A 12,696-nucleotide genomic window follows, 5' to 3' on the forward strand; every position below is an offset into this window, starting at 1 on the left:
CACGTGCATTTAAATCAATTTTAAACATTTTCAAAATGAGTCAGTTGAATTGTATTTATCAGTGTAAACTGACGTATTTTCCAAAAAGACTAAGTGCAGGTACTACGCGTAATAGGCTGGTCACTCCTTAAGCATCCATAGAAGTCTCGAAAGCTTAGGATGCATGAAGTATGTTGAAATGAAGTTTCCTTTTTGTTTGATTCTGCCTGTGGATTTTATTTCGACCTTTTGTAATATTTGAATATTACAATAATTTAAGTTGAAATAAATCTATCTTTGCTTCCGCTGTGCATTATAATTTGTGTTGTTTGACTATGATGATATCAACTACGTCACGATAATCCCCCACCGGGCCCACCGGTGACATGTGGAAATTAGGGGTGTGACAGGCGGCGATTACCTAAAAGTCCCCCGGAGCTAGAATCAAGTGTCTGCCTTGTGTGTGGCAACAACCCATTATAGAAAGTGGATACTTGTTGCCATATCGCAAGGCCGTGATGTGGACACTTTTGCAATAGCTACTTGAACCTTTCCCAAGTTTCATATAAGGATTCCCCGTCCTCTTGTGAATATGTATTAATTTCAGTCATTAATTTAGCCATTTTAGCGGGAGGGAAATACTTATATAGAAATTTTTGGGCTAGTTCATCCCAGGTGTTTACCGATCCAGCTGGGAGGGCGTTGAGCCAAGCTTTTGCTCGGTCTTTTAGTGAGAAAGGAAACATTCGAAGGCGGATGGCGTCATTTGATACTCCATTGATCCGAAAGGTATCACATATTTCTAAGAAATTAGTAATATGTAGATGGGGATCCTCGTCCGCAAGCCCATGGAAGGTTGCGGAGTTTTGGAGCATTTGTATCAAATGCGGCCGAAGTTCGAAGTTATTGGCTTCAACATTCGGTGCGTTAATAGCGGCGCCTAGGTTACCTACGGTGGGTCGTAGATAATCCATGAGGGTACGTTGGTCCGCCATTGGAAGTGGATTCCCCGAAACTTTCTCTTGGTTCTTGGCTTTTAGTCTTTTTCTGAGAAAGCGTTCGGGTTCTTCTAGAGGTTCTTTTATGTCCTTATTGGAACTGGAGCTCATACACTACGTAGGGGTGACGTCTGATTCCAAGTCCTGCAATAAAAGCATAAAAGAATGCTGGTCAGAAGGTTCACCACGGCCCCGTGCTCAATGAACACGGCCCGTGGTCGGAGTTACAGTGATTGTTTTCCAGATCCCAGTTACTGGAAAGTTGGACACTGCCCCGTGTTGCACCGACACGGCCCCGTGGTCAGCCTTTTGTAACTTGGAAAACTAAAACTGCCAGTAACAATGCTGGGCACGGCCCGTATCCGACCAGGCACGGCCCATGCTGAGCTCTGCAGAAGCTGAGAAACTAAGAAAATCCTAAAAATTAAAAAGAAAAAATAAAAATATGATTAGGCCGTTGATTCCTAACTTTCTTAAAATCCTTGTGTCCCCGGCAACGGCGCCAAAAACTTGATGCGTGTGTAGTGTAATATATTTTTTATGTATATTTTAAGCCCTTTTTACACTTTTAGCCAAGTTTTAAATTTATAAAACACGATATTTACTAACACTAAACACATATATGGGCAAGTGCACCCATCGTGGACGTAGTATAGTGTTGGTAAGATACCGAGGTCGTCCAAGGACACAAGAGCTTTTAGTACTGGTTTATCCTCAACGTCTAATGAAATCAAAATGTTAGAAAAGGTTTTTAAACTAAGAAAATAAAAACTAACTAAATGCTGAAAAATAAAATAAAAATAAAAACAGATAGACAAGATGAATCACTTGGATCCGACTCGTGTATTAGTATAACCTTTGATTATTTTCGCACTTTTGCACTTGTTTAAGAGATTATCTTAGTTATTGTAGTAGGCCCCTCTTTTGAAGGCGACGTTACCCTCAACCCAGTAGTTTGAGTCAGCAAGGATACAATCCTAAAGGGTTGGATTATTGGAAGATAATGAATTAAGTTATTAATGCAAATTATGGTAGGCCCCGCTTTTGGCGGTGACGTTACCCTCGACTAAGTAGTCTGAGTCAGCAGGGATACAGTCCTAAATAGCCGGGTTATAGTATTAATAGTAGTTAACTTATGAGGGGGTCAAAGAGTTTGGATCCCCGCCATCCAATACCTATGGGCATTGAAGGAGATCCTACTAAATTTGACCCAGGTCCCTTGCAGGACCTCTAAACGCTGAACAAGGGCAAGACCCTTGCCAAACCGTTCCCTTAACCCCCGACCAGGTAGCCAACATACCTCCATATAGACCGTGGAGATATGAATGGTGAAAATCCTTTATTTTATATAGACAGTAAAATAATGCCAAGACACCACGGACAAACGATAAGGAAAGATCACCTTCAACATAAGCAACTAGTTATTAAAGTCATTAATACAAAACCAAATAAAAAGTGCAAAAGATTAAAAATAAAAAGTATTATACTAAACACTTGTCTTCACCAAGTGATGTAAGAGACTTAGGCAAACATGGCCTTGATTGTCAAGAACTCTTACGATCAATCTTGGATCCCGAAACGACTCACACACTCTATGATGGACAATGGATGATGGTGGTGGATGATGGTGTTATGGTGGTGGTGGGTGGTGGATGAAGTGTGAGAGAGGTGGTGTGCCAAGGGATGAGTTGAAATGAAACCAAGCACTCCTATTTATAGGCTGAACAGAAGGCTGGGCACGGCCCCGTGTCCGCTGGACATGCCCTCGTGCCTGTCTGGCACTCTCTCCCCTCATTAATTGTAATTCGCAATTACAATTAATGCGCCTGCTGTACTTTCGCCACGCCCCCGTGTCCGCTGGACACGGCCCCGTGGTGGGCGACAGAAGTTTCTATAGGTTTGTCTTTTCTGCTGCTTCTTGGGCACGGCCCCGTGCTGGCTGAGCACGGGGCGTGTTCAGTCTTCTGTCTTCTCTATTTTGCTTGGGAGGATGCTGTTGAGGGGTCGGGCAATCCACTTATGTTCCTTTTCTTGTATTTATGATAGATTTAGCTGTCTTTTTGCTTCTTTTGTGAATTTGAGCTCATTTAATCCTGAAAATACAAAAGGAAGACAAAAGCACTCTTTTTCCAACATTAGTACTCAAAAAGGGTTAGTTTTATGCCTCATTTGATGTAATTTATATGTTGCATTTTACACACATCACGGACCCAAAGAATTCACCGGAGAAGATGGCCCTACCGCCATGTTTCAATTGTTCGATTCAGTCGAAGTCACTCTGCGCCAAAGCGGCTGTCCTGAGAATCTCCGCACCCTCAATGCTACTGGCGTCTTCCAGTCTCGAGCCTTAGACTGGTGGACGGCCGAACGAAACAAGCGTGGAAATGATGCAGCTTATGAGCTGACTTGGGAGGAGTTAAAGGCAATAATGATGGACGAATTTTGCCCTCCCCATGAATGCCAAAAGCTGGAGGACGAGTTTTGGAACATCAAGCAGAAGGATGGAGACAACGCTGCCCTCACTGCTCGCTTTAAACAGCTCAGCATCATCTGTCCCGATCAAGTCAAGACGCCCGACATGGCTATCAAGAAATACATCCGAGCTCTACCAGATTGTGTTGCCGATTTCGTTCATGCTGCCAAGACATCAACAATCGAAGAGACTTACCTACTTGTCGCTGAGATCAATGACAAGCGGGTAAAGTCTGGTGTTTGGGACAAGCATACCAAGTCTTTGCATCAAGCCACCACCACATCGACCGTCGACACCACCACTGCTCAACCCTCCAAGTCCTCAAGAAGGAAGAAGAGGCACAACAACAACAGCTCCATCAACAAGAACTGTGCTGTGGCAACGACTGCTGCCCCTCTGCAAGCCGTACCGGCTCAGCAGCAGTCTCACCACCGACAAGCTCCAGTGGTCAATGCGCCGCCAGCTAAGCGCGCTTACACAGGTCCCCACCCACTCTGCCCTACATGCTCATATCATCACCCGGTGGGAATCGCCCGTCGTTTCTGCGTCCACTGCAATCTCTACGGGCATTTCACTGCGAATTGTCATTATGGTCCCCGACAAGCCCCAGTTCAAGCCGCCGCTCATCAAGCTCTACTTCCAGCCCCTTAAGGCCAACCTGCAGCTCCAGCACCAGTGTTCAACGCTCGAGTCTGCTTTGCATGTGGTGACCCTAACCACTTTGCAAACATGTGCCCGAACCGGGTTGTGAAACAAGAACCACAACCGCAACAGCAACAACAGTAGCCTCAGCAGCAACAGCAAGCAACCCGTGCCAGAACCTTTAATATCAATGCCCGTCAAGCTCAGGCTGACAACAACGTGGTTAATGGTACGTTCCTTGTGAATGGTATTTATGCCTCATGTTTGTTTGATACTGGAGCCGATAACTGCTTTGTGTCGTTTGAATTCGAGAAGCTTCTTAGTCGTAAGCGCTTTTATCTTCCCTCGTCATTCGAAGTCGAAGTCGCTACCGGAAGAACCGTCGCCGTTAACTCTGTTCTTTGCGATTGTACCCTTGAGCTCAACAATCACATTTTCCCAATCGACCTTATTCCGATGCAACTCGGAAGTTTTGACGTCATAGTAGGCATGGACTTTCTTCGCGAAAACCATGCTGAAGTTGTGTGCTTTGAAAAGATGATTCGATTCTCGCTCGCGAATGGTGATCTATTATGTGTGTACGGCGAAACAGCTTCAAAAGGTCTCAAACTCATGTCATGCGTCCAAGCTAGCAAGTATCTCCGCAAGGAATACAGCGCTTTCTTGGCCAACATTGTAGTAGCGGAGAAGGAAAAGAAAAAGAAGGTTGACGTCAAAGACGTTCCAGTGGTTCGTGAATTTCCTTAGGTGTTCCCTGATGATCTCCCCGGGCTACCGCCAAGTCGTGATATCGACTTTCGTATCGACCTTATTCCTGGAGCTAATCCTGTTGCCAAAGCCCCTTATCGACTTGCGCCATCCGAAATGAGAGAACTCTCGAACCAACTCCAGGAACTACTTGAAAAAGGTTTCATTCGCTCGAGCACCTCTCCTTGGGGCGCACCAGTCGTTTTCGTCAAAAAGAAGGATGGGTCGTTCCGAATGTGCATCGACTATCGGGAATTGAACAAGCTAACCATCAAGAACCGATACCCTCTACCTCGAATCGACGACTTATTTGATCAGCTGCAAGGTGCCAGGTGTTTCTCGAAGATCGATCTACGTTCAGGCTATCATCAGTTGCGCATTCAAGAGGAAGATATACCGAAAACCGCTTTCCGAACCCGATATGGCCATTATGAATTCGTTGTTATGCCTTTTGGTCTAACCAACGCACCCGCGGTTTTTATGGACCTGATGAATCGCGTGTGTAAACCTTATCTTGATCGTTTCGTCATCGTGTTCATCGACGATGTCTTGATCTATTCTAAGTCGAAAGCCGAACATGCGCAACATCTACGTTTGGTTCTCGAGTTACTCCATGGGAACCAACTCTACGCCAAGTTCTCCAAGTGCGAATTTTGGTTGGAGGAGGTTCAATTTCTGGGTCACATCATGAATAGTCAGGGTATTCATGTCGATCCCGCAAAGATTGAAGCAGTCAAAAGCTGGATTACGCCCAAGAACCCGTCCGAAGTCCGATCATTTCTGGGATTAGCGGGTTATTATCGACGATTTATCGAAGGATTCTCCAAGATCGTTGTGCCACTTACCGCTCTTACCCATAAAGACAGGTCTTTTGTTTGGGGAACTGAACAAGAATCTGCTTTCCAAACCCTTAAACGCAAGCTCTGCAATGCTCCTGTTCTCACGTTGCCGGACGGAAACGACGATTTCATTGTCTACTGTGATGCTTCCAACCTTGGTCTTGGTTGTGTGCTCATGCAACGGGACAAGGTTATAGCTTACGCATCTCGTCAGCTCAAGATCCACGACGATCTCGAGCTAGGCGCAGTTGTTTTTGCATTGAAGATTTGGCGACACTATCTGTATGGTACCAAGTGTACGATCTTCACCGATCACAGGAGTTTACAACACATCTTCAATTAGAAAGAACTTAACATGCGTCAACGCCGATGGGTGGAACTTCTTAGTGATTACGACTGTGAGATTCGTTATCACCCAGGCAAGGCAAATGTTGTAGCCGACGCGCTCAGCAGACAGAGTTATTTGCTCAGTATTCGCAATACTCAAGCCCAGCACAATCTCGAAGCTCTCATCCGCGAAGCCCAGCATTCTTGTTTTAACGAGCGCACTTTGAAGAAAGAAAGGATCTACCACGATGGAGCTCAACTAGTAAGCAAAGCCGATGGGATTTTCTATTATCTGGACCAAATTTGGGTCCCTAAGCGGACCGATTTGCGAAAGATTATAATGAACGAAGCCCACAAATCCCGGTATTCTATTCATCCCGGTGCCGATAAAATGTACCAGGACCTTCGTTACAAATACTGGTGGCCGGGTATGAAACGAGATATCGCCCTCTATGTTGGAAGTTGCCTAACTTGTGCGAGAGTTAAGGCTGAACATCAACGACCATCTGGCTTACTCGAACAACCTACAATCCCTATATGGAAGTGGGAGAGTATAGCTATGGATTTCATAACCAAACTTCCACCCACGCCATCAGGTCACGACAGCATTTGGGTTATAGTTGACCAACTGACCAAATCAGCCCACTTTTTGCCGATACGGGAAGACTACAAGGTAGAACGACTACCCCGAATCTACACCGACGAGATCATTTGTAATCATGGTATGCCTCGTGACATTATTTCAGATCGCGACGCTCAGTTTACTTCGCGATTGTGGGAAACGTTTCAAGCGGCTCTTGGTACGTCGCTTAACCTGAGTACTGCATTCCACCCTCAAACCGACGGACAAACTGAAAGAACGATCCGTACTCTTGAAGACATGCTCCGCGCGTGTGTCATAGACTTCGGTGGTAGTTGGAACAAATACCTACCATTGGTCGAATTCTCGTACAACAACAGCTATCATGCCAGCATACAAATGGCACCATTCGAGGCCTTATATGGAAGAAGATGTCATTCACCTATTGTATGGCACGAGATCGGTCATTCGCAATTAACCGGTCCCGAGTTATTACAAGAAATGACTGACAAAATCCTCCAGATTCGCGACAACTTGGCAAAGGCCAGGGATAGACAGAAAAGTTACGCCGATAGAAGACGCAAGCCCCTTGAATTCGACGTTGGTGACTACGTACTCCTAAAGGTGTCACCTTGGAAGGGTGTAGTCAGATTCGGCAAGAAAGGGAAACTAGCGCCTCGATATGTTGGACTTTTTAAGATTCTGGAAAGGATCGGAAAAGTCGCCTACAGACTCGAACTACCGGAGGAACTCAGTAACGTCCACCCAACTTTCCATGTGTCGAACCTCCGAAAGTGCCTAGTTGATCATGTTCTGATTGTACCCCTCGACGATCTTCAGGTCAACGAGACATTACACTTCGTGGAGAAGCCTGTCGAAATCATGGATCGCCAAACCAAGCAGCTCAGACGCTCTCGCATCCCGATCGTGAAAGTCCGATAGGAAGGCAAACGAGGCGCAGAGTTCACTTGGGAACTCGAAAGCGACATGAAGGCCAAGTACCCGCAGTTGTTTGAATAAAGATCTGAAGCGTCAAATTGGTAATTCACGGCGCTGTGCAGCTTCGAGCCTAATTTCGGGACGAAATTCCCTAAACAAGGGGAGGCTGTAACACCCCGTGTTACCGATTGCCAAAGTCAAAGTCAAAGTCAAGACGACTTCTTTGACTGTAAATAGTTTAATTTATGTTTTATTTGTATTATGTGGAGTAAGTGTTGTAATCAAGGAAGAATCGAAGTAATCGAAGGTTTCAACGCGAATCGAATTACGACTGTGAATAGTAGGAAGTAACAATGCGATAAAGTTAACTAATCAGAAATCAAACCGATCTAACTATCATCGAATCTCGAATTACGCGAACTTTGGTTGTTGTTTATGTGTGTGTGTGCCTTACTTGTTATCTGTGCGTGCTTACTTTACATTTTGTGTGGTGATCAGTAAATCAATCGAAACCCGAATCGAAACTCGAAACTCAACTCGATTACAATCAAAATCGAACTATGACGAATGATAACGGAAAGATAGGGTGAAGTATAGGTGATTGTATGTTAGATATAGTAGTTGGGACTGAAAGTAATTTGAATAGGAAACTCTATCGTATTCGTATCGTCTTCAATCGAAACCGAAATATCGAAAATCGTCGCACCGAACGCTCGAACTAGGCTGTGGATCGATCAGGCTGTCAGCCGATCGAACAGCCCAGCCGATCGGACGGACTGTCCGATCGAGCAGGCTGTCCGATCGGAATGCCAGCCGATCGGCCAGCCCTTTCCTCTTTTGGAAGCCTATAAATAGGGCTGTCATTGTCATTCTTTACCACTTTTGGAAAGCTCTGACCGACCAGCTTGTGCTCCCCTCCTTTTCTCAGATTTCTTCCGATTCCGGTAAGTTTTCATCCTAAATCTTGTACTTTCTTAATCAAAACATGCTCCTACACCTTTCTATCTTTCAAATCTTGATTTCTAACCGTGAAATCATCAAGATCTAAGCATTCTAGGATGATGTCATCATGGTGCTCTTCAAGAACATCATGTTTTGACTTCAATCCACCACGAATAGCTTGGATCTAACCGATCTCCACATAAACAAGCTAAGATCTATCAAAGATCTAAACAATTACACGATGTGAAGGATTGAAAGAAGGAATTCCAACTTTCTTTCAACTCTTTTACACTCAATGCCTTCAAACCGGTAGAAACGGAGCTTGAGTCAACTCACCAACCATTCCAATAGATGAGTGATTCAAGATTCGGCACAGTTCACTGGCCGGACTTGGGTGATTCCTGTCCGAGCAGGGGAAACAAGTGGGAATGGAAGTTCCATGGTTTAGCTCGTTGCCAAAACACCTCGATATAACGTCAAATAACCAGAAAAGCCAAGTGTTAGACGAACAGGCCGACCAGGTCAGAATGCTGACCGAACGGTTAGGCTATTCGAACGAATAGCCCAACCGATCAGACAGGTCAGCCGATCGGCTAGCATGAGGTCCCACAATTTGACAAACCCTTGAGGTATGGTATTGAACGAAGTAATGCCCGATTGAATGACCGATTGGTAAACATTACTGTTCGGATCATGAGATACTATGCTTCAACACTTAATCAATTTTCAACTCGCTCGATGTATTGGGTGCCACCCGATCGAACATGCTAGCAGAACGGACAGGTTGTTCGATCGAACTAGCCACTCGATCCGGTGACATCCTGATGAGAGCTAACTACGGAGATGTCTAACCGATCGGCTGAGCCGACCGATCGAACAGACCGTTCGATCGATCGACTTGAAAGGTAAGGACACTTCAATGTTCTCAAATACTACAACAAGAACTTCGAAAGTTCAAATCCCCACACACAAACACATCTTACTCAAAGGAAGAAACAATCCACTCGAACAGTCTAGCCGATCGAACCTACTGGCCGATCGAACGGACTGTCCGAACGGATTGACTAGCCGAACGAATAACCCACTCGATCGAACCTGCTGTTCGATCGACCGGACTGTTCGACCCACTTAACACTGTTTTCCATTCTACGTGTTATTCATCGTTATGCTATCGAACTGTTCAGGCTAACCCTACTCCCAAGCGCTCCCTTCAATCCATTAACCAATCGCTGTGAGTATACTCGATCCCTTTTTGGCTTTAGCACTTTTGGGTGTTACATACGTTACTTATCAAAATCACAAATCGAACACACTACTCAATTATTTGGACGCTAACCAAATTGCATGTATTACGTGACTAAATGAATGCTTGTTGATTGTGTTTACACGGGGAATGCTGTCTACCTGCCTTTACGACGTAGTACTATAGTTTGGACTCAGCACCCGTTCACACCGGGGTTGTTAAGGACAATTACTTGCATGGATTACGGTGGTAATCATGTATTGCGAACCGTCCCGGACGGTCAATCCGCAGTCATTGGTATCGATAGATCCATGTCGATAATTAACATGCCTCGTTTTCTTCTGTGTATGTGCTGGTTATGCGTAAACTATTCGAACTCTATATGCTATTATCAAACTTGTATGCTCACCTTTACATTATATGTATTGACTGTTATTTTAACGTATGTGACAGGTGCTTAAGTTGCTAGGAAGCTTAGGTGCTTGGTGATGAAATAGAGGCTAGGGAAGGTCTAGAAACAATAAACAATTGTCTGTAATAAAAAAAATCTGATTTGTCGGAACAGAACAATTTGCCTAGATCTTTTCAGTAATAATTGTAATATCTTATATGACATGGTATGGGACATGTTGCTTTAAATATTTGGTAATTATAGTTGTTATGGAGATTTCTGGACAATCTGTTTCGCTCAGTGCCGCGCCCGATGATTCCGCCATCGGTTGGGGTGTGACAGTTTTAACCGAAAAGTCAAGCGTTTTTGATAAACGCTTTGACTTTTAAACGGTTGAGCTATTGTTCGCAACGAACGTGGCTACGTGATCGTAATTAGGTGGGTGTTAGACCCTCATAAGGGTACCTCCAAATTACCACGTTTACTTAGTTTAATTGTCGGGTCAAAATAATTAAAATAAAAGTCAAACGGGTTAGTTTTAAATAAAATACATAACTATTAATATAGAAGCCATAAAATCAGTTTTCTCACTTTAATAACTTGGTAAATACTAGTTGAACATGTCTAAGCATGTTCAACCCGACAATTTTGAGTTTAAGCTCGGTTCGGAACCGAAAGTCGCAAAAGTTGACTTTTGCTTTGACTTTCAGTTCTGACCCGATTTAGCTAAGTTTAGATATGCCTTAGGATTCTATTAGGACCAGGTTATGGGTTAGTATAACCCTCTGTGATTATACAACTTGGTTCCATAGTTATCCGATTCATATGCATGTTTCCGTTATATGCCTAAATGTTGACCATTATGCCCTTTTGACCTTAAAACGATATTTTCGAAAATGTAAAAGAATAGAAAACTTTATTACTGATTTATAAACTTGCCATAAAAATTTGACATCAGTTTGAGGTTTAGATTAGGAGTTATGCTCAATAGCGTAAATGGAAAGCTTTTTATTAATTAAACGACATAATTAGCATATAGCCTAGTTAAACCCAAATTTTGTATACCAAAATTTTTACCCACTGATGCAAAACAATATTTTGGGATTTTTGAAGATTTTTATTTATTTTTAGGCTGAGCATAACATAGGGTTCTATCTTTGATTCGGTAATTGTCGGCTTTGCCCTTTGGCCTATAAAATGAGTTTTACACAGCATATTGATACCAAACATTTTGCTACTGATTTTATATAATAATAAAACATTTTGAACTTTATAAACTGATCAAAAACTCAGATTTCCTATTTTAACCTGGAAATCGCTTAAAACCGGCTTTTACGCGTTTTAAGCGCATAGTATGAGTTAAAACTATTTTCGGTATATGAAACTTAATACCTACTGATATTTTAAGTAAGTTTTTATAAATAATCAGTAAGCAAAAGTTTTAAACCCAGATTTCCAGATTTGACCTTTAAAGCTTATGTGAAATTACCAAAATGCCCTTACGGTGCATAGTTTGGTTATAAATGATAAATTTCACATATATGCAATACCCTACTGATATAACTTATTAAATTAAATATTTTTAATGAACAAATCAAACTTGAATCCCAGGTTAATAACTAATCCCTTTTATAACCTTTAAAATGACCAAAATACCCCTACAGGGCTTAGTTTGAGTTTAAATTCGTTCTGGGCATAATGGAAGGTATCTTACTGATATAACAACATATTTAGCGCATATTAACTTAGGAAACTTATTCATGACTCATTTGTTGACCCGTTATGCAATTTACGTGTTCAGTGCGGTTTATGTAACTAGTTTGCATAAGTTAACCGAAACGGGTCAAACCTTCTCATTTTCACTTCAAAATCTAGGATGTGTTTAGTTTGCCCATATTATATAAGTCTTTATACTTGTCGGGTCTAAATCACATTCTAATCCGGTCTGCGCTTAATCTTGCGTTTTGAACCGTAAACCTTTCCTTAAAACTAACCGGTCTAAGTTTCAACTTAAATAAGACCGGTTAGGAATCTAATAGGTTAATAAAACCTTCGTTCCAGATTGAGAGCCCCAGTAGAGGTACTTGTGCTTGCTGATTAGAATATACGGCTGAGTATACATTTGCATTTTAGCTCAGGTAAATACTCTTAACTTATTTTCCCTTATACGGGCTTGGGATACGGTATTATAAAAATGCCACTTGGTCGGGTGTAGAAACCTTTTGATCGGAGATGATTAAATTGCATAATCCCGTTTTAATCAGTATTGCTTGATAACAAATAACATTAGGGGTTAATGACCGTGTCCTGGATATCCTTGGCTCATTTAAAAAGTGAATGGCCACAACTTAAGCACAAGGTGTAGGCATAACACCTCCTGTTGCGTATGTAAAAGATATACTCACTCGTAAGGATAACTTCTTGTGAGATTATATTTGTGGTGTGTCGATTAATCTTGATCGGTTTGTATAATCACCGGCCCTATATGTTGGACAAACATGTAAATCTGATACAAGATTTTTATTAATAAAATTGTCCCAAGTTATAAAAGAATTTTTGTGCCTTATGCATTCAAATCAATTTTCTTAAACATTTT

At 42.7% G+C, this 12,696-nt stretch overlaps 1 non-coding gene across 1 annotated transcript; it reads left to right on the plus strand.

Moving 5' to 3' along the window:
• The first annotated feature begins 489 nt into the window (after positions 1-489).
• On the plus strand, positions 490-596 carry LOC118483067. The gene has a single exon (XR_004869535.1). It is a non-coding gene; the product is annotated as a small nucleolar RNA R71 (small nucleolar RNA).
• The last annotated feature ends 12,100 nt before the right edge of the window (positions 597-12,696 follow it).

This window comes from Helianthus annuus, chromosome 1 (assembly GCF_002127325.2).
Source record: "Helianthus annuus cultivar XRQ/B chromosome 1, HanXRQr2.0-SUNRISE, whole genome shotgun sequence".
NCBI classification, from domain to species: Eukaryota; Viridiplantae; Streptophyta; class Magnoliopsida; order Asterales; family Asteraceae; genus Helianthus; species Helianthus annuus.